The sequence below is a fragment of the Natator depressus genome, chromosome 10 (assembly GCF_965152275.1).
Source record: "Natator depressus isolate rNatDep1 chromosome 10, rNatDep2.hap1, whole genome shotgun sequence".
Lineage (NCBI taxonomy): Eukaryota > Metazoa > Chordata > Testudines > Cheloniidae > Natator > Natator depressus.
In genome coordinates, this window is record NC_134243.1 from 40,825,454 (window position 1) to 40,850,884 (window position 25,431).

At 44.3% G+C, this 25,431-nt stretch overlaps 1 protein-coding gene across 1 annotated transcript in view; it reads right to left on the reverse strand.

Moving 5' to 3' along the window:
* REC114 (REC114 meiotic recombination protein) overlaps positions 1 to 25,431 on the reverse strand; it is a 120,078-nt gene that overhangs the window by 61,400 nt on the left and 33,247 nt on the right. The gene's annotated exons all lie outside the window — the stretch shown is intronic.

A 25,431-nucleotide genomic window follows, 5' to 3' on the forward strand; every position in this document is an offset into this window, starting at 1 on the left:
GCAAGTCTTGAGAATGTGGTAACAGTGGGCTTGTCTACAGCTGAGAAAGATACTTAGGTATTTTCTTAAGATATACTTAAAGAAAACAAAAACGTTCTATCAAATTATTAAAGCTTATACACCAGTTACGTTGACTGTGAATCTCCTCACATAAGCAGTACATTAAACTACAAAGTTTAGCGTGTGGTACTAATTTAGGAAGCTGATAAGCTGACTTTACAAATTTTGCATACAAACTGGCTATGCATGTCAAAGCTATTTCACAGAGTGTTGTATACTCAGCACTAGACTTCCACCATGGAACTCTAGTACACTGCTGTCCAGGTTAAAAAAAGTTTAAACATCACCTGAAATCCGTCTATTATCTCCAAGATATTGCCTTCTTGGGATATAGCAATGAAAAAGTTGAAGTTATGTACTTATTTAAGTTATATAGATTTCATCTTTTAAAAGATGTGTTGGCAAAAGAATTAATGTGAAATCTTTATGTATTGTAAATAAAATTAGATTGCTCAATAAATACGTCAACAGGATCGCAAGTGAACAGTTTTTATTAATTCATCACAAACAGTTTAGAGGAGCATGAAGGACCCCCAGAAGGATTTCTGAGGCAGTCAAAGATAAGAGAAAATCTCAAAGGGGACAAATGGCAATGACAGAGCTCAGAAGACTATTTAGAGAGGCAAAAGGAAGATGAAATGAAGGCAAAGATGAAGGAAGAGAGTAAAAAACAGCACAAAGGGAGTTAGCTAAGCATGATGTGAGCTGTACATGATCTGAAACCATACCAATTGTAGGCCTGTTGACTCAAGCCAAGTGTTTCTATTTGAGTTTATAACATAGATATTTACTGAAATAGCATAAATCCCCTAGAACTAGGGTTCTCAGACCTTTTTCATAGTGAGGACCATATCTTAATAGAGAGACAATCTCCTTACCCATTCTTGAATGTATAGCATGCTTGTGGCAACTACTACAGTTGCTTACATGCAAAAATAGTATCAGGAAAGGATTTAATGTATTTAAGCTACCTTTCAATGAAGATCAGCAGCTAGAAATATGAAGAGAGCCAACACCATTTTACCAGCCAGCTTTCCTCAGACTACCAGCGGTTCACTGACCACAGTTTGAGAACAGCTGCTCAGGAGTCAAACATAAGTCAAAAGGAAACAACTACAAAAAACAAGGAAGTAGAAACAATCTAGCAAACAACAACAAATCATAATATCAGATGCAGAAGCAATTCCTGAACCAAACTGGCTGTTATGAGTCACCAAGAAGCCAAACAACAGAAAAGTAAGACCACAAAATGAGTTTTGTCATGACCAACATACAATTTTATTACTATTTCTTCCCCTCAAGAATAGGATTCTGAATCCTGCTAGCTGGAAAAGGCAGCTGTGATGGGTTGCAGATAGCAATCAAGGATTATTCTAATTTTCAGCAATAGCTGCATACAACATATAAAAGGGAAGACAGACAAAAAAAGGGGAGGTAGAGAAACTGAGGGTAGATATAAAGAAATAATGGAAGGGAAAAGGGAAACCCAGAAACTCAGTGGAGGGTGAGACACCCCTCAGCCCCCAAGAAAAAAAGTGCTTTCAACATCTGCTCAGAGAGAGGTAGCTGAATTACAGTTTTTCACTATATATAAATAGGTTTGATTTTATATACCTAATGACATGAATATCTCAGAAGACATGCCTAGTAAAGCAACACCTGTCTGGTCTTACTGATCAGAACTGGTCAGTACTTTAATGGGAGACACCTCACACCTTACTCCCACTCCTGCATTGTAGGTTATTAGGTTGTACTGGGGAGTCAGTAGATGGCACTCTTTTCTCCAAGTAAGAAGTAAACCAGTGTAGCATGCCTCAGATAAAATTTAAAACCAAAATGCTGAGTACCTATTACAGTCATTAAGGATACCATCACACTTTTCCAGAGAATACTGGCTAAATTCCATTTTGGTAACTACAGTCCACATATCTAAATTCTACCAATTCTATTTAATTGAATATGGTATTCCTGAATTCCTGTAATGTTGTTATTACACATAGAGTATTTCTAAAGAGCCCAAAACTGTTGCACCTGGGCACACTTCACATGAATTATCAGTTAGCAACATGAGAATTGCCAATACCAGATCAGACCAATGATCCAACTAATCCACCATCCCATTTTAGGCAGTAGCCAGTTTCAGAAGAAGGCACAAAAATCTCCATAATAGACAATAATGAAATAATGTGCCCACAGAGGAAATTTCCAGGCAGTTAGTGGTCACACAGTTCTCTCTAAAGTATACAAAAGTAGTAGGAGATTACAAATGTATCCATTCTGGTATGCCAAATTTCCAAACACATTTTAAGTGCTTTCCTAATTTTAGCAGTAAATCTGTTGAGGCATGTACATGTTTTGAATATCCTAATTCATATTCATTCTGTTGGACCCACTGGGGAGAAGATAAGATTTACATGTTGAGATGAGATGGAGTAAAACAACACCTACCGTAAATGGTATAAAAATACAACTAAAATTTCTAGAGTATTGGGTAGCATTTTACATTAAGTATTTCTAAGTTAACTGTACACTGTACGGTGTACTTAGAGATACTCTGCCTAATTATGTTCTCAGTTACGTAGAAATTGACCCACAATACAAAGTACTACTGAATACTGAATACAGAGAAGTATTAGTAACTTACTGGCTAAAAATATACTGTGTGCACATAATTTTTTTAATTAAATGTTTGAACAAAATTCAGACAATGTTAAATCTGAGTTTTCAATCACTAACAAAGAAATTATGTTACATTTCCTACAGAAATGTCATCCTTGTTTAGCTGTGCAGATACAATAAAATGAGGTGTCATTACATGAACACATAAAATAAAGCAAAATGCTAAGTGTGCATCTTAAATTAAAGGTGTGGTTTAAAACTAAAGGTGTGGTTTAAAACTAAAGGTGGGTCAAAATGAAAAGTCCGAATCAGAAACTCCTCAAATGTGGAAGGGGATTCACTTCTGATTACCCACATCCACCCCATATTTTCAACTATAGCCTGTGTCATATGCAAAATCCAGAAGGGATCTCTGGTTCCTATTCAGTGAGGGAACAAATAATCAAGATTTTGCACCATTTAAGATGGTAGAAGTTTTAAGAGAACAGAATGTAACATTTCAGTGCCAGCAATGTACTATGAAACCCAGGCCAAGACATATGCTTCAATTCTTAACCTAAACCTTGATGTGGATCTAAAGCACTGTCTCCTTGGCTAATTTCCAGATTTAACACTCATATTGATCTTATAAATGAAGTTTTAAAATATTCTTACAGAAACAAAAGTATTTAAAAATCTGTGTATAAAATGTGCTGTGCATGACCCATGGGGAGAAATAAAGGACTTCCACCTTACCACTTAAACAAAAGTATAATAATTAAGGCTGAGAGTCATTCATGGAGGGAAAGGAAGTCACTGCTTCTGCAGCCTCCGTGAATTTTGCAGCACTGGTGTGGCTGACCCCAGGACCATCCCAGCAGCTAGGGAAGCCCTAGAGCTGCTGCTCTGGTAGCCCCAGGCAGCTGGTCCCTGGCACTGCCCTGGAGCAGTGGTCCAGAACCAGCGGCGGTGGCGGCGGGGCCCTGGGACGTCGCCCGCCTGGAGCAGTGGGGGTGGGGGCCTCGGCTGCCCCCCACCCAGAGCAACAGCGGGGCCGTGGGCCGCCCCCCAGCAGCAGCGGGGCCCCAGGCCACCCCCCTCCCCAGCAGTGGCAGGGGGCCCTGGGACACTTCCAGCAGCAGCGGGGCCCAGGCCACCCCCCCCAGCAGAAGCATCATCCCACACTGCTCCGCCCTCCCCCCAAGCAGCAGTCTTCAGTAGTGCCCCCCTCCCAGCAGGTAAGAGGTTACTGGTATTTTTAGCAAAAGTCATGGACAGGTCACGGGGCCGTGACTTTTTGTTTATTGCCCATGACCTGTCCAAGACTTTTACTAAAAATACCTGCGACTAAAAGTGTAAATGAAGACGGACCAAGTACTAAGCCTAGTTGTTTTCGCAGGAGCAGAACAGTCCACATGTAAATTGTAAGCACAGAAGACAAGGCATACTTTGATAGAAAGCCACTATTCACACCCTACAGTATCTTAGAAGCATTTTAATGGATGAACAATCTCTTCCTGGGGTAGAGCCTGTGACTGCTAGCTTAACTGCTAGGAGTTGCTATCAGATGCTTGGAAATGATATCAGGGAAGGCACTAAGTATGAGCAATGCCTCCCCAGTATCACAGTTGTGAGTTGGGAGGGGGGAGGGAATTCCTTCTTGGCTCACAGAATGGCTTAGCTGCATAGCTTAAAGAGATTCTTCAGGTGACAGCACTGAAACAAGAAATAGTAGAGGGAGCTGCCACAAAGGGCAAGAAATTGCAGCTATGTGGGGCAGAGAAAGGACAAAAGCCCCGTCAGTAATCCCTTTATCCATGCAAGTGTCAGGGACGGCAAACAGAGGGAGTTTGCTTGTGAGTTCGCCTGTGGGGAGATCGCACAGTGTTTTTGCCTTTCAGATTCCTGTGAGCAGTACATACAACATCTGAGGAGCCTCTGAGAAGGAAGACATGGATGGTGAGCAATCAGCTGTTGTGACCTGCTCAGAATGTGCCATGTTTGTCTTTCTCCCAGAGGACAGAAGCGACTTCATCTGTACAAAGTGCAAGCTGGTCTGTATATTGGAAGAGAAGGTTAAAAAGGACTAGAGAACCAAATATCAAACCGGAATCGCATCAGAGAACATGAAGATTTTCTGGACAAAAGTCAGTGTTTGGTGCTGAAAGTACAACATGCTGAAGAATCAGAGAGTGCAGTGTAGAATGGGGAAGAATATTGGGAGCATGTGACCTCCAGAAGAAGAAAGACGAGAACCTATGTATGCCCAATGCAGACAGAGGTGCGAAACCACTTTCAGGCTCTCTACACACGTACTACTGCGGAGAAGGATTTGGAAGATCCCTCTGAGGGAAAGGATCAGAAGGAGACCCCATCAGCAGGAAGGCATGGGATGCATTGTCCTAGGGATGGGGGTTCCATGACCACAACTCCCAAGAGGAGGAGATGGGTGGTGGTGGTAGGGGACTCCCTTCTGAGGCGGACGGAGTCATCCATCTGCTGACAAGACTGGAAAACTCAAGAAGTGTGCTGCTTTCCTGGAGCTAGATCCAGGATGTGATGGAGTGTCTACAGAGACTGATCAAGACCTTGGACAGCTACCCCTTCCTACTTCTCCACGTGGGCACCAATGATACTGCCAAGAATGACCTGAAGAGGATCACTCTAGACTACATGGCTCTGGGAAGAAGGATAAAGGAGTTTGAGGTGCAAGTCGTGTTCTTGTCCATCCTCTCTGTTGAAGGAAAAGACCCAGGTAGGGACCGTCCAATTGTGGAGCTGAATGTGTGGTTACGCAGGTGGTGTCGGAAAGAGGGCTTTGGATTCTTTGACCATGGGATGTTGTTCCAGGAAGCAGGATTACTTGGAAGAGATGGGATCCACCTAGCGAAAAGAGGGAAAAACATCTTCACAGGCAGGCTTGCTAATCTAGTGAGGAGGGCTTTAAACTAGGTTTGTCGGAGGATGGTGACCTAAGCCCAGAGGTAAGTGGGTAAGTGGAATACCAGGAGGACACAGAAGGAGGAGGGTACAAGAAGTCTCCTGATTCATACTGAGAAAGTAGGGCAATCAGCTAGTTATCTTAGGTGCCTGTATCCGAACGCAAGAAGAATCGGAAGTCCTGGCAAAATCAAGGAACTATGATGTGATTGGAATAACAGAAACTTTGTGGGCAGTTCACATGACTGGAGCATTATCATAGATGGGTATAAACTGTTCAGGAAGGACAGGTATGGGAGGAAAGGTGGAGGAGTTGCACTGTATGTAAGAGAGTGGTATGATTGCTCAGAGCTCCAGTATGAAACTGGAGAATAGCCTGTTGAGAGTCTTTGGGTTAAGTTTAGAGGCGAGAGTAACAAGGTGATGTCATGGTGGGTGTGTGCTATAGACCACCAGATCAGAAGGATGAGGTAGACAAGGCTTTCTTCGGACAACTAACAGAAGTTTCCAGATCACAGGCCCTCGTTCTCATGGAGGGGGGTGGGGGGCTTCAATCACCCTGACATCTGCTGGGAGAGTAATACAGCAGTGCACAGACAATCCAGGAAGTTTTTGGAGAGTGTTGGAGACAACTTCCTGGTACAAGTGATGGAGCAACCAACTAGGGGCCGTGCTCCTCTTCACCTGCTGCTTACAAACAGGGAAGAATTGGTAGGGGAAGTAGAAGTGGGTGGCAACCTAGGCAGTAGTGACCATGAGATGGTTGAGTTCAGGATCCTGACAAAAGGAAGAAAGGAGAGTAGCAAAATAGGGACCCTGGACTTCAGAAAAGCAGACTTAGATTCCCTCAGGGAACTGATAGGTAGGATCCCCTGGGATGCTAACATGAGGGGGCAAGGAGTTCAGGACAGCGGCTGTATTTTAAAGAAGCCTTATTAAGGGCACAGGAACAAACCATCCCAAAGTGCAGAAAGAATAGCAAATATGGCAGGCAACCAGCCTGGCTTAACAGTGAAATCTTCGGTGAGCTTAAACTCAAAAAGGAAGCTTACAAGAAGTGGAAATTTGGACAGATGACTAGGGAGGAGTATAAAAATATTGCTCGAGCAGGCAGGGGTATAATCAGGAAGGCCAAGGCACAAATGGAGTTGCAGCTAGCAAGGGATGTGAAGGGTAACAAGAAAGGTTTCTACAGGTATGTTAGTAACAAGAAAGTGGTCAGGGAAAGTGAGGAATCCTTACTGAACGGGGGAGGCAACATAGTAGCAGATGATGTGGAAAAAGCTGAAGTACTCAATGCTTTTTTTGCCTCGGTCTTCACAGACAAGGTCAGCTCCCAGACTGCTGCACTGAGCAACACAATATGGGGAGCAGCCATCAGTGGTGAAAGAACAGGTTAAGGACTATTTAGAAAAGCTGGACGTTCACAGGTCCATGGGGCCAGATGCAATGCATCCAAAGGTGCTGAAGGAGTTGGCTGATGTGATTGTAGCGCCACTGGCAGCCCTAGATGGACCTTCCGGGGCAAGGATGCCCACCATCGGGTCCGACTCCTCCGTGACCTCCTCCACCTGGAGGTTTAGGTTTAGGGCCACCTTCCTAAGAAGGTCCTAGTGTCCCCTGGTGTCCATCACCAGTGTGGTGTTGGTGGTGCCCACCATCACCTCGTCCGGCGAGGAGGAGGAGGCCAGTGGGACCGGGTCTTCCTGCCCTTCTGGCTTCCCAGAGGCAGAGTCGGGTGCATCGATCCCCCATGTGACTGGAAGTGGCTCCTGTACAACTGGTGGCGCTGGTTTGGATGCTATGCCTGAGTGTGAAGGCCCAAAATCTTTGTCCCGCGCGGGGTCCTCCAGAGCCCTGGAGGTGTGGCGTGACACCGATGTTGCTGAGGGGGGAGCACGAGGTGTGGATGCCACCAATGCAATCCTGGAGCCCTGACCCTGAGCCTAATGATAGGCCCAAGGAGTCCAAAAGGGCCATTGTACTGGGCCCTGCCACTGGGGTGGCAAGGATACTGCTGGTGCCGAAGAGTCCATGACTCTGCAGTGCTGGGATTGCAAGTGATACCGGCTGTGTCGGGAGACAGAAGACTCAGCCTCCAACTTGAAAGAGTACTCTGAGCCCGACCACGGGTGGGAGGAGCCTGACGGTGCCAGGGAGCTGCACCATAACATCGTGGACTCGCCCTGATGATGAACAGGGGGCTGTGCCACCATCGGTGCCGTGAAGGGTGTCGGAGATAGTGCCACATGTGGCGCCATCATAGATGCCGCTGACGGTGTCTGAATTTGGGCCAGCGTCTGGAGTGGTGCCAGAGCTCACATCTGCGGGGCCAGGGACTGTGCCACCATGGCAATAAGGTCCTGTGCTGCCTCGTAGGTATCTGGCGTGGAGGGGAGATCTAGCTCTTCCTCCAAATCTTCCCGGGTCGGGGAGTCCACCAGCACTGGACTCGACAGACCTCCGGTTGGGGCCAGAGTCAACAGTGCCGGGTCTTGAGGGCCAGGCTGCGGGTATCCCGCCGTGGGATGCATCCCGCTGGAATCCCCTCATGGTTTCTTAACAGGGGAACGAATCCTGTCCGCCTTCTTTCTCTTATGCAGTACTGGGGACTGTGAGCAGCCGCCTGCTAGAGCTGACCTTACGAGTTGGGGAGCAGTGCCAATGTGCCTTGGAGGAGTCATTCCTCGGTGCCGGGGCATCCCGCACTGAGGCCGGGGCACTGCGCACCGATGATGCCAGTGCCATTTCTGGAACCAGCTGAGGGCCAACTCCATCAGGAGGTGCTTTAGACGATAGTCCTGCTCTCTTTTAGTTTTAACATAACCATTCTAAGGTTAACACTCATTCAAAAAACACAGTCTGAGATGGAGTGGTTGGGATGTTTGATTTTGTCTTTCCCCTGGGTCAGGAGATTGGAAAAGGACCAAATGATGATTGGCGATTGAGACAATATGAGTACGAGCCTTGGGAACCAAAATTGTCTGGGCCAGTTGGGAGCGATGAGGATAACTTGCACCGTGTCCTGACAAATTTACCATAAAAGACTTGAGGTAGGAGTGGTAATGGAGGGAAGGCATAGTTCAGATGGTCTGACCATGGAATAAGTACAGCATCACCTTGAGAATGGCATCTTATGACTCCTCTGGAGTAGTATATGCTGCATTTTCTGTTTATCTGAGAGGCAAACAGGTCCCTTAGGGGGTCCCCCATAGGACAAAAACACTGTTCACTAAAGTCGTGTAACTCCCATTCATGGTCGATCGTGAAATATTTGCTGAGGGAATCCACTAGCACTTTCTGGTTCCCTGGAAGGTAGGGAGGATAGGGAGTGATCGCCCTTGCATTCCTGGTAGGGATTCTTCCACCATAGCACAGATGATATTATTTTGGCGGGAACAATTAGTATGGTATTCATGGACTGTTAGACTGGTAAGTCCACTATTTGAAGCCACCCTTGCAGGCAGTGAAAATGGAGTCTGGCAAACGGAGTGATGTAAGTATATGAAGCCATATGATCCAGGAGGGAAAGGCAGATTCTGAGGGGTGCTTAAGGGTTGCTTATGATTTGGTCTCCGAGGTCATCCATCACCTGTGCATGGCAGAAAAAAAATTTCCTGTGATTGAACTTAGGGATGTTCCAATGAAATCTAAAGTCTGACTAAGAATAGGAATGAACTTCTCTGAGTTTACACTGACCCCCAAGAAAGACAGGAACTGAAGCACTGACAAAATCAATTATTAGGCCTCACAACATGCCTTGGCAACAAGAAGCTAGTCATCAAGATAGGGGAAGATGGTGAAGCTACAATGTCTGATATGGGCTGCTACTACATAGAATACCTTGGTAAAGATGCTGGGAGGAGGGCGGGACAGCAAGAACAAACAGGAACACCTGTAAGGTCTCAGGCCTTTTTCCAAAGTCACATTAGGACAGTATCAGCCATGAAATAAGAAGCAGAAAGTCACATCCTCCCATTCCCTCTAAATCACTGGTTTTCAAACTTTTTTTCTGGCAACCCAGTTGAAGAAAATTGTTGATGCCCACAACCCAATGGAGCAGGGGATGAGGGGTTTGGGGTGTGGGAGCGGCTCAGGGTTGGGGCAGAGGGTTGGGATGCATGGGTGAGGGATGCAGGGTGGGGCCTGGAATAGGGGTTCGGGGTGTGGGGGGGACTCAGGGCTGTGGCAGGGGGGTTGGGTGCGGGAGGGGGTCAGGGCGGAGGGATTTGGGTGCAGGAGGGGGCTCCAGGTTTGGGAGGGGGCTCAGGGCTGGGGCAGGGAGTTGGGGCTACCTCCAGCGGCTCCTGGCCAGTGGCACAGCTGGGGTGCAGAGGCAGGCTTCCTGCCTGTCCTGGCACCACAGACTGCACTGCGCCCCGGAAGCAGCCAGCAGCAGGTCCGGCTCCTAGGCGGAGGTATGCAAGAGGCTCCGCGCAGCTCTCACGAGCAGACACCGCCCCCCTCAACTCCCGTTGGCTGGGAACCAGCCAATGGGAGTGCGGAGCCGGTATTTGGGCAGCGTGCGGAGCCCCGTAGCCCCCCTTCCTAGGAACCAGACCTGCTGCTGGCCACTTCCGGGGCGCAGCACAGTGTCAGAATAGGTAGGGACTAGCCTGCCTTAGACAGGCAGTACTGCCAGCGGGACTTTTAATGGTGGTGACCAGAGCCGCCGTGACCCAGTCCCTTCCATTCCACGACCCAGTTCTGGGTCGCGACCCACGGTTTGAAAACCACTGCTCTTAATTATATCAAAACAATGTAATATCAGTCTGTTTAAAAGGTGCTCATGTCCTAATAATACCCAACATCACCAGATAAAGAAACAGAGCTTAAGATGTTTAAAGAAAACTTTGTTTGACAGCATTCTGTTTGGCAATGAATCACTTATCAACAGTTGTGATTGTGAAATCTATACATCTTTATTGTTTTTCCTTTACAGTCCCAACTTCTCTATTGTTTATCTGTATAGTTTGTCTGGTTCTTTGATTATTTCTGTCTGTTGCATAACTAATTTTGCAAGATTTAAATCAATTAAGGTGTTGGGTTATGATTAGTTAAGGAATTGTTTCATAATATGTTAGGATTGGTCAAAAATTATTTTGTAATATTTTAGAAAAGTGATTGGCTAAGGTATAGCTAAGCAGGAGTTAAGTTTCACTATATAAACTGGGGTCCCAGAAGGAGATCAGCAGGGAAAAATAAGAAGGAAAGACCTGCAGGAGGAATAAGAACTCACCTCCAAGACACAGCCCAAGATCAGAGTGGCTAGAATCCTGTAAACAACAACCATGATGTGCAGCAACCAGAACCCAGATAACACTGACCTTGCCTGGCCAACAGGGAAAGTCCACTAGCGTGATCAGTATTGATGAGCATAGGATTGTATGCTTAGCATATATAATTCCATGTTCTAATAATAAGAATATATCAGTAGGGATATATTACTGACCACCCCACTAGGATGGTGATAGTGACTGTGAAATGCTTAGGGAGATTAGAGAGGCTATTAAATTAAAAAGCTATCCCCATATTGACTGGGTACATGTCGCCTCAGAATGGGATTCAGAGATAACATTTCTTGACACCTTAAATGACTACTTCTTGGAGCAGCTAGTCCTGGAACCCACAAGAGGAGAAGCAATTCTTGATTTAGTCCTAAATGGAGCATGGGATCAGGTCCAAGGGGTGAATATAGCTGGACTGCTTAGTAATAGTGCCCACCACAGCAGCCCCAACACTGTAGCATTTAATTTCAGAAAGGAGGACTACACAAAAATGAGGAACTAGTTAAATAAAAATTAAAAGGTACAGCGCCAAAAGTGAAAGACCTGCAAGCTGCATGGAAACATTTTCAAGACACCATAACAGAGGCTCAAGTTAAATGTGTACCCCAAATTAAAACACAGTAAGAGAACCAAAAAAGTGACTAAACAACTAAGTAAAAAGCCATGAGAAGCAAAGGGGCATCCTTTAAAAAGTGAAAGTTAAATCCTAATGAGGGAAATAGAAAGGCGCATAAACTCTGGCAAATGAAGTGTAAATATATAATTAGGAAGTCTGAAAAAGAATATGAAGAACAGCTAGCCAAAGACTCAAAAAGCAATAGCAAAAAAAATTTTTAAGTACATCAGAAGCAGGAAGCCTGCTAAACAACCGGTGGGGTCACTAGATGATCAAGATGCTAAACAGTAATAAGTCCCCAGGACCAGGTGGCATTCACTCAAGAGTTCTGAAGGAACTCTAAGGTGAAATTGCAGAACATTAACTGTAGTCTGTAACCTATCATTCAAATCAGCTTCTGTACCAGATGACTGGAGGACAGCTAATGTGACTCCAATTTTTAAAAAGGGTTCCAGAGGTGATCCCGGCAATTACAGGATGGTAAACCTGACTTCAGTACCTGGCAAACTGGTGGAAACTATAGTAAAAAACAAAACTGTCAGACACATAGATGAACATAATTTGTTAGGGAAGAGTCAGCATGGCTTTTGTAAAGGGAAATCATGACTAACCAATTTACCAGAATTCTTTGAGGGAGTCAACAAGTATGTGGACAAGAGGGATCCAGTTGATATAGTGTACTTAGATTTTCAGAAAGCCTTTGACAAGGTCCCTCACCAAAGGCTTTTAAGCAAAGTAAGCTGTCATGGGATAAAGAGGGAAGGTCCTCTCATGGATTGGTAACTGGTTAAAAGATAGGAAACAAAGGATAGGAATAAATGGTCAGTTTTTAGAATGGAGAGAGGTAAATAGTGGTGCTCCCTAGAGGTCTGTACTGGGACCAGTCTTATTCAACATATTCATAAATGATCTGGAAAAAGGGGTAAACAGGGAGGTGACAAAATTTGCAGATGATACAAAACTACTCAAGATAGTTAAGTCCCAAGTAGACTGCAAAGATCTACAAAAGGATCTCTCAAAACTGGGTGACCGGGCAACAAAAAGGCAGATGAAATTTAATGTTAATAAATGCAAAGTAATATACATTGGAAAGCATAATTCCAACTATACATATAAAATGATGGGATCTAAATTAGCTGTTACCACTCAAGAAAGAGATCTTGGAGTCATTGTGGATACTTCTCTGAAAACATCCACTCAATGTGCAGCAGCAGTCAAAAAAGGGAACAGAATGCTGAGAATAATTAAGAAAGGGATAGATAATAGTACAGAAAATATCATATTGCCTCTATATAAATCCATGGTATGCCCACATCTTGAATACTGAATGCAGATGTGGTCGCCCCATCTCAAAAAAGATATATTGGAATTGGAAAAGGTTCAGAAAAAGCCCAAATGATCAGGGGTATGGAATAGCTGCCATATGAGGAGAGATTAATAAGACTGGGACTTTTCAGCTTGTAAAAGAGACAATTAAGGGGGGATATGATAAAGGTCTATAAAATCGTGACTGGTGTGGAGAAAGTAAATATGGAAGTGTTATTTACTCCTTCTCATTACATAAGAACTAGGGGTCACCAAATGAAATTAATAGGCAGCAGGTTTAAACAAACAAAAGGAAGTATTTCTTTACACAATGCATGGTCAACCTGTGGAACTCCTTGTCAGAGGATGTTGTGAAGGCCAAGACTACAACAGCGTTCAAAAAAGAACTAGTTAAGTGCATGGAGGATAGGTCCATCAATGGCTATTAGCCAGGATGGACAGGGATGGTGTTCCTAGCCTCTGTTTTCCAGAAACTGGGAATGGGCGACAGGGGATGGATCACTTAATGACTACCTGTTCTGTTCATTCCCTCTGGGACACCTGGCATTGGCTACTGTCAGAAGACAGGATACTGGGCTAGATGGATCTTTGGTCTGACCCAGGATGGCCTGTCTTATGTTTTCTGCTTCGTGATTGTTAATAGAGATTAAAGAGATATTATGGCGTAAGGCTTGTTCACTGGGAAAAGGCCCCCAAACCCACAAAAGATTATATTCTGAGCCCTAGGAACTGGGTAAGGGTGCGTACCTGAATTAACCAGGTTATGCCATGAACTCTAGGAACTGGGTAAGGATGGCCTTGAACCATAGGAACTGGGTACAGGTAGATGCCTTTCACCCCTAGCCCTGTGAACTGGGAAAGGGTGGGGGTGCCTAAATTAACCAGGTTACTTCTTGAGCAATGGAAGGGTAAAGATGGGGTGTCCTGCCTAGAGTGTGCAGGTAACACACTCTGAATTGAAAGTCAACCACACCCACCATGAACCTGAGAAAATGTCTGAATGGGGTGAAAATATGTGCCTTTTATGTCAAGAGCTGTAAAACAACACATCTTTTTCTAGGGATGGGATTACAGATATCAGAGTGACCATGCAAAACTTAAAGGAGGACTTGTGGCACCTTAGAGACTAACAAATTTATTTGAGCATAAGCTTTCATGAGCTACAGCTCACTTCATCAGGGCTTATGCTCAAATAAATTTGTTAGTCTCTAAAGTGCCACAAGTCCTCCTTTTCTTTTTGAGGATACAGACTAACACGGCTGCTACTCTGAAACCTGTCATCATGCAAAACTTGAGTTTGCAAATAAAATGACTGAGGTGGCAGAGATTGAGCATAGGTCTTCAGCAGCTTTTCTTCTTAGATACTAGGAAGTAAATTGAGTAAAAACCCTTCTGGTACTGAAGAGGTACCCACTCTATTGCTCCTTGCTGTGAGACAGATTCTACTGCTTGTTTGAGAATCTCCACATGAGAATGGTCCCTGAAAGCAGGTGGTGAATGGGTTTTGGAGGAAGCAGGAATGTAATCTTGATCACATAGGCAAAATGGTTGATATTTAGCAACCACTTGTCCATTGTTATTGCACTTCAGGTGTGAAAAAAAAGAGTGCTGGACGACCCCTAAAGGGTATGTGGAAATTGGCAGGTGATAGTATTACTGACCTGCAGCTTTTGCGCTCCCATCAAAAATAATACTTATGCAGGGGATGAGATTGGAATGACAATGCAGGCACAGAAGGTGCAGAAAAGTGGGACTTCTGAGTCCTTTGCCTTTTATGGTGTGGCTCATACAGTCTCTGAGGCAGAATTTGAGTTATCAGTCCAGATTTAATAAAAAAAAAAAAAAAGAGGAGGAGTCCTCCTTGTGGCACCTAGAGACTAACAAATTTATTTGGGTATAAGCTTTTGTGAGCTAGAACCCACTTCATACAGTAGCGGGTATATACATAGTACATGAAAAGATGGGAATTGCCTTACCAAGTCGGGGATCAGTCTAACAAGACAATTTAATTAACAGTAGAATACCAAGGAAGGAAAAATTACTTGTGATGGTAATGAGGGTGGCCCATTTCAAACAGTTGATAAGAAGGTGTGAGTAACAGCAGGGGGAAATTAGTTTTTGTAATGACCCATCCACTCCCAGTCTTTATTCAGGCCTAATTTGATGGTGTCCAGTTTCCAAATTAATTCCAGTTCTGCAGTTTCACGTTGGAGTCTGTTTTTGAAGTTTTTTTGGTTGAAGAATTGCCACTTTTAAGTCTGTTATTGAGGGTCCAGATTTGTATGACTTCCTTTAGAAGTTTCTTTTCGGGGCAAGTGTATATATTCCCAAGGAGTGGATGGTGGCCCTAGAGTTTTTCCGGTTTGTAAAGACTTGGTTAAACATATGAGCTTCATCAAAGGACAGGTCCTCCATGGTGTTCTGGACCTCCTTTGGAAACCGAAAGCGTGAACCCATCATTCTCTGTGCATTACAATAGCAGAAGCCATTGCACTTGATGTATCCACTGCATCTACCACCGATTGAAGAGTGGGCCTGGGATCCATCTTGCCCTCTTCTATGAGATCCTGAAATTGATTTCTATCCTGGTGTGGGAGCTTGTCAGTGAAGTCATTAAACCTGGAATAGTTCAGGTAATCATACTTAGCCATTAGTGCTTGGTAGTTGGCTATCCTGAACTGGAAGCTAGTAGACAAGAACTTCCTACCCAATAAGTTGAGACATTTGCCTTCTTTCTCAACCGGAGTACATCAATGATGTTGTTGCTTAGATCTCTCCGTGGCAGCCTGGACAACCAAGATGTTAGGAGCAGGATGGAAGAAATCTTCCCCTTGAGCTGGAACAAAATAACATTTCTTTGCTCTCTTCAGTGTGTGCACAGGTGGCTGGAGTATGCCAGACTGCTCTAGTTGGATCCAGTATGACTTTGTTAACAGGAAGCACTATATGGCTGGAACCAGAGGACTGAAGGATGTCCAGGAGCATATGCAGAGGATCTTGAACTTCCTCAAAAGAAATCTGTAAACTCCCCTGCAAGTCTACATAACATGTCCTGGAACTGCTTATGGTCATCAGGATGGGACTGAGACATTGGAGCCATTTCCTCATTTGGAGAAGAGGACAATCTTGCTGGAGCCAGTGCATACTCTTCCTCTTCAATAGGGTCAGGAGGAAGGTCCAGTTGTCCCCTCAGGGGAAACAGTGATGGACTGACTCCCTAGCAGATCGAACTGACCCCACGGGATGGTACAGGTCCCACGGTCCCCAATATGGCCAATGAGATGGGTCAAATGGAGGTTGTAGAGGTCCCCTGGCATGATCTGAGGTAGATGTTGAGTTGGAGGTTGGTTCAAACTGGTCCACATCCCTTGCCCAGGAAGGCATGCCTTGGAGGAGGAAACATTGGTTCATCAGGTGGCTCAGAGTCTCCCAAAGAGGTGAAGGCCTAGTTCAGATCCACCATTGGTATCAACAGTTCCACCGAAGGGACGTTATAAGTGCAGGATGGAATGGAGACAGGCTTCTCCCATAAATCACCTGGTGGAGGCAGGACCTTCCTCGTGAGGGAAGGATCTGATAGGGAAGGAGACACCACATATAGGAGAGCAAAAATGTTCTCAAGAAAAGCATAAGACTTGGCTCTTCCAGAGCGCAAGAAGTCCTGTGTTCCCAAACCAATGGAGCCAGAGTATTAACAGTCTGTGCCACAGGTATGCAAAAAAGTCAGTACCATTGGTAGCCAAGGCTCTCAATGGCTGCCTTTTATCGATGCCGTTGAATCCCAAACCAATATACATGGAGGGTCCCCCAGCCTGGATTTGACTGCAGCCTGATGCCCTTTTCTATTAGCAAAAAGAAAAGGAGTACTTGTGGCACCTTAGAGACTAACAAATTTATTTGAGCATAAGCTTTCGTGAGCTACAGCTCACTTCATTGGATGCATTCAGTCTGAATGCATCCGATGAAGTGAGCTGTAGCTCACGAAAGCTTATGCTCAAATAAATTTGTTAGTCTCTAAGGTGCCACAAGTACTCCTTTTCTTTTTGCGAATACAGACTAACATGGCTGCTACTCTGAAACTTTTCTATTAGGTGCTTCTTAAGGCAAAATTTGCATCTCTCTCAGGTCTGACTGGGAAATCAGTGGCAGATACTGCACCTTGCCGTGATGTGGGCTTCTCTGTGGCAGTAAAAGCAGTGTTGATGGTTTGTTACTGATCAAGAAGGAATGTCTGCAGGAAGCACAAATTTTGAGGCCCAGAATCCAGGGCCTAGTCCAGTACCTGTAATGGGGTACAGGGAGGGCTCCGCAGGATGGGGAAGCTAAACTATAAAAACTCTAAGTAAAACTATTGTATACACTCAAATTCTAAAATGTCTAAAAATTATTTGCAGAGATATATATTTTTTACAGATAAATGGGTAAAGGAGATGAAGCTCTGGACACTGGAGATTCCAAACCAGGCCATGTGGCGGTAAGAAGGAACTGGAGAGGCGGTCAGACAACCCCTCCACCCCCAAACCCTTTATCTTCTCAGATGGAGGCACAAGGAGAGCAAGGGAGCACGCACAGACCAACGGAAACTTCTTTCAAAATTCTCCAGCTCTGGGTGCATGGAGCACATGTGTAGCCACAGTGGAATACACAGAGGGGCATGCACTCAAAGATGAATGATTATGCTTTCAAACAGAATACTAAACAGGATGAATATTTCTCTTTAGCTTTTCCACTAAGTACCCTAATTCTAGTTTCTCAGGTTGTTTGTAGTTCCTCTAAATGATGTCCTCTGTACTGAGAGAATAAATCAAAGCATCTGAACATTAAAAAAGAATTCTTGCATTTTTAATGCAATGACAACTTCCAGGGAACCTTAACATTCAATAAACTGCAGGACTAAGCAGAATCACTTGCTTTAACCTTACACTTCACTTGTGGTTGATTTTGAATTACACAAGCAGAGGGATACAGACAGGCAACTGAGAATAGCTAAAAACTAGACATGAACCTCAAAAGAATATTCAAGCTGCTGAGAACAGAGCAGCTAAATCAGAACTAGAATTAATATTACTGATTTACTAAATGGTACATTTTAATAAATTGATTATTCACTATGCAATGCTTTATCACAATATCCAAGCTCTACTATTCAATTAGTTATGCAGATGGAAGGGATTTATATAAAGAATAAATATTCCAAAAATATTATATACACCATAATTACCACATTTATTATCCTATAACCACTGAAGCCTTGATACTATAAGAATCTGTGTGGGTACTCCAGGGAGCACCACTCATCGCATTCTAGTTTAGGGGAGGGATAGCTCAGTGGTTTGAGCATTGGCCTGCTAAACCCAGGGTTGTGAGTTCAATCCTTGAGGGAGCCATTGAGGGATCTGGGGCAAAAATTGGGGATTGGTCCTGCTCTGAGCAGGGGGTTGGACTAGATGACCTCCTGAGGTCCCTTCCAACCCTGATATTCCATGACTACAAATAGACACATGTAAGTTAAAGCAAGAAACACAGCTCTTCATAGTGTGACATTTCAACCCTCATATAAACCAGCTCCTTTATATTCTAAAAAGGGTACAAGAGAGATAAGGGAGATGGATACAGTGTTTAAGCAAATATGGGCTTACACATTTCTGAAAATCTCATCCTAACTGTATTTTCCACTGAATGCATCCGATGAAGTGAGCTGTAGCTCACGAAAGCTTATGCTCAAATAAATTTGTTAGTCTCTAAGGTGCCACAAGTACTCCTTTTGATTTAGGAGCATAAGTCACACTGACTTTCAACAGAACCTTTGTTCATAAATCATTTAGGTATGATCCCACCCTTAACTGTTACCTTCAGGGTGCTAAACAGGCACTGATTAGGTTGGTCATTAGGTGCCTAAATACCTTTGAAGATCTCGGCCTTAGCAACTCACCCTCTCCATCTATCAGGCAGGACTAACCTGGCAGCTGTATAGCAGTATGTTAATTAATACAGGATCAAATTCCCTTGCACTCCACGTCCTGTTCACCATTTCTTACCTTGAATTTATATTCACAACACTCCTTACCTATGCCATGCAGAATCAACATACTGTTTGAACTGCAAACTGAGAGAGCAAACTATGATGTTTTACACTGTATTTGCTATGTTAAGTTATTGCCAGTAAGGAGAGTGGGTGATAATTTTTATAAGAAAATTAGTTTAAATTTAAAATAGCAAACTACTTAGTATTTTTATGATGAAAAGCAATCTTTTACTTTTTTCAAATTTATTGCTTACATTCAAGATGTTTTCAAATAACTGAGCTTTATAAAAAGACTGCAGGAACCTGCTTCTCAAAATTAGTGAGTCAAACATGATTGATGAAAGTCAATATGGCTGGATTTTGTGTGTACTTTGCAAATGCCATTACTTTTAAAATATGTCAATACTGTATGTTTCACTACATGCCTCATTTCACAATACATCACAGGTATGCCTCATTTCAGTCTTTATCTACCATTGAGGAGACACTAAGATTTATAAATCAAAAAATTTCCCAACTAGTTATACACTAGGTATGTGTAACACCAGGAAGAATAATAAGATAAAGAGTATGCCAGTTTGGAGTGGGGAACTGGAGGGTACTTTCTGTTATTTTGTGCAAGAGTGCACAGAGTGGGAAGAGTAAAGTGGCATTCTATTATGGAAGAGTTGTAACTCCATAGTGAAGGGTTCTATTTTACACTTGAAGTAGGAGCTTTACCTCTGCTTTCATATGAAAAAAACAACATTTCTGCCCCCCAAATTCAATACAGTCTCTATGAATAGCTTGTTTTTTTTCACGATTTTCATATAAAACTGTTAATTAGATTCTTGGTTCTAATCCTAGAATCACAGAAGATGAGGGTTGGAAGAGACCTCAGGAGGTCATCTAGTCCAACCCCCTGCTCAAAGCAGGACCAACCCCAACTAAATTATCCCAAGGAGGGCTTTGTCATGACAGGCCTTAAAAACCTCTAAGGATGGAGATTCCACCACCTCCCTTAGTAACCCATTCCAGTGCTTCACCACCCTCCTAGTGAAATAGTTGTTCCTAATATCCAACCTAGACCTCCATTACTGCAACTTGAGACCGTTGCTCCTTGTTCTGTCATCAGCCACCACTGAGAACAGCCGAGCTCCACCCTCTTTGGAACCACCCTTCAGGTAGTTGAAGGCTGCTATCAAATCCCCCCTCACTCTTCTCTTCTGCAGACTAAATAACCCCAGTTCCCTCAGCTTCTCCTTGTAAGTCATGTGCCCCAGCCTGCTAATAATTTTCGTTGCCCTCCGCTGGACTCTCTCCAATTTGTCCACATCCTTTCTGTAGTGGGGAGCCCAAAACTGGACACAATACTCCAGACTGGACACTGGCCTCACCAGTGCCGAAAAGAGGGGAATAATCACTTCCCTCAATCTGCTGGCAGTGCTCCTACTAATGCAGCCCAATATGCTGCTAGCCTTCTTGGCAACAAGAGCACACTGTTGACTCATATCCAGCTTCTTGTCCGCTGTAATCCCCAGGTCCTTTTCTGCAGAACTGCCGCCTAGCCAGTTGTTCCCCAGCCTGTAGCAGTGACTGGGATTCTTCAGTCCTAAGCGCAGGACTCTGCACTTGTCCTTGTTGAACCTCATCAGATTTCTTTTGGCCCAATCCTCTAATTTGTCTAGGTCACTCTGGACCCTATCCCTACCCTCCAGTGTATCTACCTCTCCCCACAACTTAGTGTCATCCGCAAATTTGCTGAGGGTGCAATCCATCCCATCAACCAGATCATTTATTAAGATGTTGAACAAAACTGGCCCCAGGACTGACCCCTGGGGCACTCCGCTTGATACCGGCTGCCAACTAGACATCAAGCCATTGATCACTACCCATTGAGCCCGATGATCTAGCCAGCTTTCTATTCACCTTATAGTCCATTCATCCAATCCATACTTCTTCAATTTGCTGGCAAGAATACTGTGGAGACCGTATCAAAAACTTTGCTAAAGTCAAGGTATATCATGTCCACTGCTTTTCCCATATCCACAGAGCCACTTATCTCATCATAGAAGGCAATCAGATTGGTCAGGCATGACTTGCCCTTAGTGAATCCATGTTGACTATTCATGACCACCTTCCTCTCCTCTAAGTGCTTCAAAATGGAATCCTTGAGGACCTGCTCCATGATTTTGCTGGGGACTGAGGTGAGGCTGACCAGTCTGTAGTTCCCCAGATTCTCCTTCTTCCCCTTTTTAAAGATGGGCACTATATTTGCCTTTTTCCAGTCATCCGGAACCTCCCCTGATCACCATGAGTTTTCAAAGATAATTTATCCAGTTCTCTTTTAAATCCTGTTATAGTCCTAGCCTTCACAACCTCCTCAGGCAAGGAGTTCCACAGGTTAACTGTGCTCTGAGTGAAGAAGAACTTCCTTTGATTTGTTTTAAACCCGCTACCCATTAATTTCATTTGGTGACCCCTAGTTCTTATATTATGGGAACAAGTAAATAACTTTTCTTTATTCACTTTCTCCATACCACTTTCCAAGCTGAAAAGTCCTAGCCTCTTTAATCTCTCCTCATATGGGACCCATTCCAAACCCCTAATCATTTTTGTTGCCCTTTTCTGAACCTTTTCTAATGCCAGTATATCCTTTTTGAGATGAGGGGACCACATCTGTATGCAGTATTCAAGATGTGGGCATACCATGGATTTATATAAGGGCAATAAGATATTCTCCGTCTTATTCTCTATCCATTTTTTAATGATTCCTAACATCTCGTTTGCTTTTTTGACTGCAGCTGCACACTGTGTGGACGTCTTCAGAGAACGATCCACGATGACTCCAAGATCTTTCTCCTGATTAGTTGTAGCTAAATTAGCCTCCATCATATTGTATGTATAGTTGGGGTTATTTTTTCCATTGTGCATTACTTTACATTTATCCACATTAAATTTCATTTGCCACTTTGTTGCCCAATCACTTAGTTTTGTGAGATCTTTTTGAAGTTCTTCACAGTCTGCTTTGGTCTTAACTATCTTGAGCAGTTTAGTATTGTCTGCAAACTTTGCCACCTCACTGCTTACCTCTTTCTCCAGGTCATTTATGAATAAGTTGAATAGGATTGGTCCTAGGACTGACCCTTGACTAACACCACTAGTTACCCATCTCCATTCTGAAAATTTATCATTTATTCCTACCCTTTGTTCCCTGTCTTTTAACCAGTTCTCAATCCATGAAAGGATCTTCCCTCTTATCCCATGACAACTTAATTTACGTAAGAGCCTTTGATGAGGGACCTTGTCAAAGGCTTTCTGGAAATCTAAGTACACTGTGTCCACTGGATCCCCCTTGTCCATGTTTGTTGACCTCCTCAAAGAACTCTAATAGATTAGTAAGACATGATCTCCCTTTACAGAAACCATGTTGACTTTTGCCCAACAATTTATGCTCTTCTATGTGTCTGACAATTTTATTCTTTACTATTGTTTCAACTAATTTGCCCAGTACTGACATTAGACTTAAAGGTCTGTAACTGCCAGGATCACCTCTAGAGCCCTTCTTAAATATTGGCGTTACATTAGCTATCTTCCAGTCATTGGGTACAGTAGCTGATTTAAAGGACAGGTTACAAACCATAGTTAATAGTTCCGCAATTTCACATTTGAGTTCTTTCAGAACTCTTGGGTGAATGCCATCTGGTCCCAGTGACTTGTTACTGTTATGTTTATCAATTAATTCCAAAACCTCCTCTAGTGACACTTCAATCTGTGACAATTCCTCAGATCTGTCACCTACAAAAGACGGCTCAGGTTTGGAAATCTCCCTAACATCCTCAGCCGTGAAGACTGAAGCAAAGAATTCATTTAGATTCTCTGCAATGACTTTATCATCTTTAAGTGCTCTTGATCGTCCAGGGGCCCCATTGGTTGTTTAGCAGGCTTCCTGCTTCTGATGTACTTAAAAAACATTTTGTTATTACCTTTTGAGTTTCTGGCTAGCTGTTCTTCAAACTCCTTTTTGGCTTTTCTTGTTACCTTTTTACACTTAATTTGGCAGTGTTTACGCTCCTTTTTATTTACCTCACTAGGATTTGACTTCCACTTTTTAAAAGATGACTTTTTATCTCTCACTGCTTCTTTTACATGGTTGTTAAGCCACAGTGGCTTTTTTTTAGTTCTTTAACTGTATTTTTTAATTTGGGGTATACATTTAAGTTGAGCCTCTATTATGGTGTCTTTGAAAAGTGTCCATGCAGCTTGCAAGGATTTCACTCTAGTCACTGGTTTCAGAGTAGCAGCCATGTTAGTCTGTATTCGCAAAAAGAAAAGGAGTACTTGTGGCACCTTAGAGACTAACAAATATATTGGAGCATAAGCTTTCAGGAGCTACAGCTCACTTCATCGGATCCATTCAGTGGAAAATACAGTGGGGAGATTTATATACATAGAGAACATGAAACAATGGGTGTTACCATACACACTGTAAGGAGAGTGATTAGATAAGGTGAGCTATTACCAGCAGGAGAGTGGGGGGGGGGGAAGCCTTTTGTAGTGATAATCAAGGTGGGCCATTTCCAGCAGTTGACAAGAACATCTGAGGAACAGTGGGGGGTGGAGGGGGGGAAATAAACATGGGGAAATAGTTTTACTTTGTGTAATGACCCATCCACTCCCAATCTCTATTCAAGCCTAAGTTAATTGTATCCAGTTTGCAAATTAATTCCAATTTAGCAGTCTCTCGTTGGAGTCTGTTTTTGAAGTTTTTTTGTTGAAGAATTGCAACTTTTAGGTCTGTAATCGAGTGACCAGAGAGATTGAAGCTTTCTCCAACTGGTTTTTGAATGTTATAATTCTTGACGTCTGATTTGTGTCCATTTATTCTTTTACGTAGAGACTGTCCAGTTTGACCAATGTACATGGCAGAGGGGCATTGCTGGCACATGATGGCATATATCACATTGGTAGATGTGCAGGTGAACGAGCCTCTGATAGTGTGGCTGATGTGATTAGGCCCTATGATGGTGTCCCCTGACTAGATATGTGGACACAGTTGGCAATGGGCTTTGTTGCAAGGATAGGTTCCTGGGTTAGTGGTTCTGTTGTGTGGTATGTGGTTGCTGGTGAGTATTTGCTTCAGGGTTGGGGGGCTGTCTGTAAGCAAGGACTGGCCTGTCTCCCAAGATCTGTGAGAGTGATGGGTCGTCCTTCAGGATAGGTTGTAGATCCTTGATGATGCGTTGGAGAGGTTTTAGTTGGGGGCTGAAAGTGATGGCTAGTGGCGTTCTGTTATTTTCTTTGTTGGGCCCGTCCTGTAGTAGGTGACTTCTGGGTACTCTTCTGGCTCTGTCAATCTGTTTCTTCACTTCCGCAGGTGGGTATTGTAGTTGTAAGAATGCATGATAGAGATCTTGTAGGTGTCTGTCTCTGTCTGAGGGGTTGGAGCAAATGCGGTTGTATCGTAGAGCTTGGCTGTAGACGATGGATCGTGTGGTGTGGTCTGGATGAAAGCTGGAGGCATGTAGGTAGGAATAGCGGTCAGTAGGTTTCTGGTAGAGGGTGGTGTTTATGTGACCATCGCTTATTAGCACCGTAGTGTCCAGGAAGTGAATCTCTTGTGTGGACTGGTCCAGGCTGAGGTTGATGGTTGGATGGAAATTGTTGAAATCATGGTGGAATTCCTCAAGGGCTTCTTTTCCATGGGTCCAGATGATGAAGATGTCATCAATGTAGCGCAAGTAGAGTAGGGGCATTAGTCACTGTACCTTTTAATTTCTGATTAACTAACCTCCTTCATTTTTGCATAGCCCTTCTTTTTCCCTTGTCCTTTCCCGCCGGCTGGGGGGACCTCCCAGAATCAGAGGGGGTGAGGGACGTGGCAGCAGTGGAGTCCACCCCTTTGCCCATCACTGCCGGTGTCCCAGCAGGGGCGGTAGGAGGTGGTTTGGCAGTGGCGGTTGAGGTGGGAGCCATAGGGGACGACAGGGGGGCAGGTGGAGGAGGGGCAGTGGGGGCTGCCCAAAGGGTCCCACCCGCCTTGTCCCCCGCCATAGTGAGCAGGGAGGGAGGTGGGGAAAGGGGAGGGCAGGTCGACCACTCCTCCCCACTAGGCTGCAGGCAGAGGAGGAGGGCGCCGAAAGGGGGGGCTGGACAGGGAGGCCTATGAAGGCAAGGATTTGGGGTTGGGAGGGATTCAGTCACCGACACACGATGGGATTCCGGCTCCTCTAGCTGCACTAGGGAAGGGAGGTTATAACAGCAATGTGGGGTGCAGTGATACCAGGGTTCAAACTGAAACAGGGGAGGGGCACAAGCACATGGGAGGGGGCATGGGCGCATGGAGCGAGGGGCTAATCAGGGCAGGTGGACTGCGGGGGAGGTGGGGGGGGAACAACCAGGCTAGAGGTAGGACAGGGAAACCAAGGGGTTAACTGCAGAGGTTGGGGTGGGGCAAACAAACAAGCAAAACTGCAGAGGGAAAAGGACAGGGCAGGCAAACAAACTGAAGCTGCTCAGGGGCTAGGGCAAAAGCAGGGAGCAAAGGCTGTAAGGGGCAGATAGTAAGGGGAAAAGCTGGGGGTCTGCTGGGGGGGAGG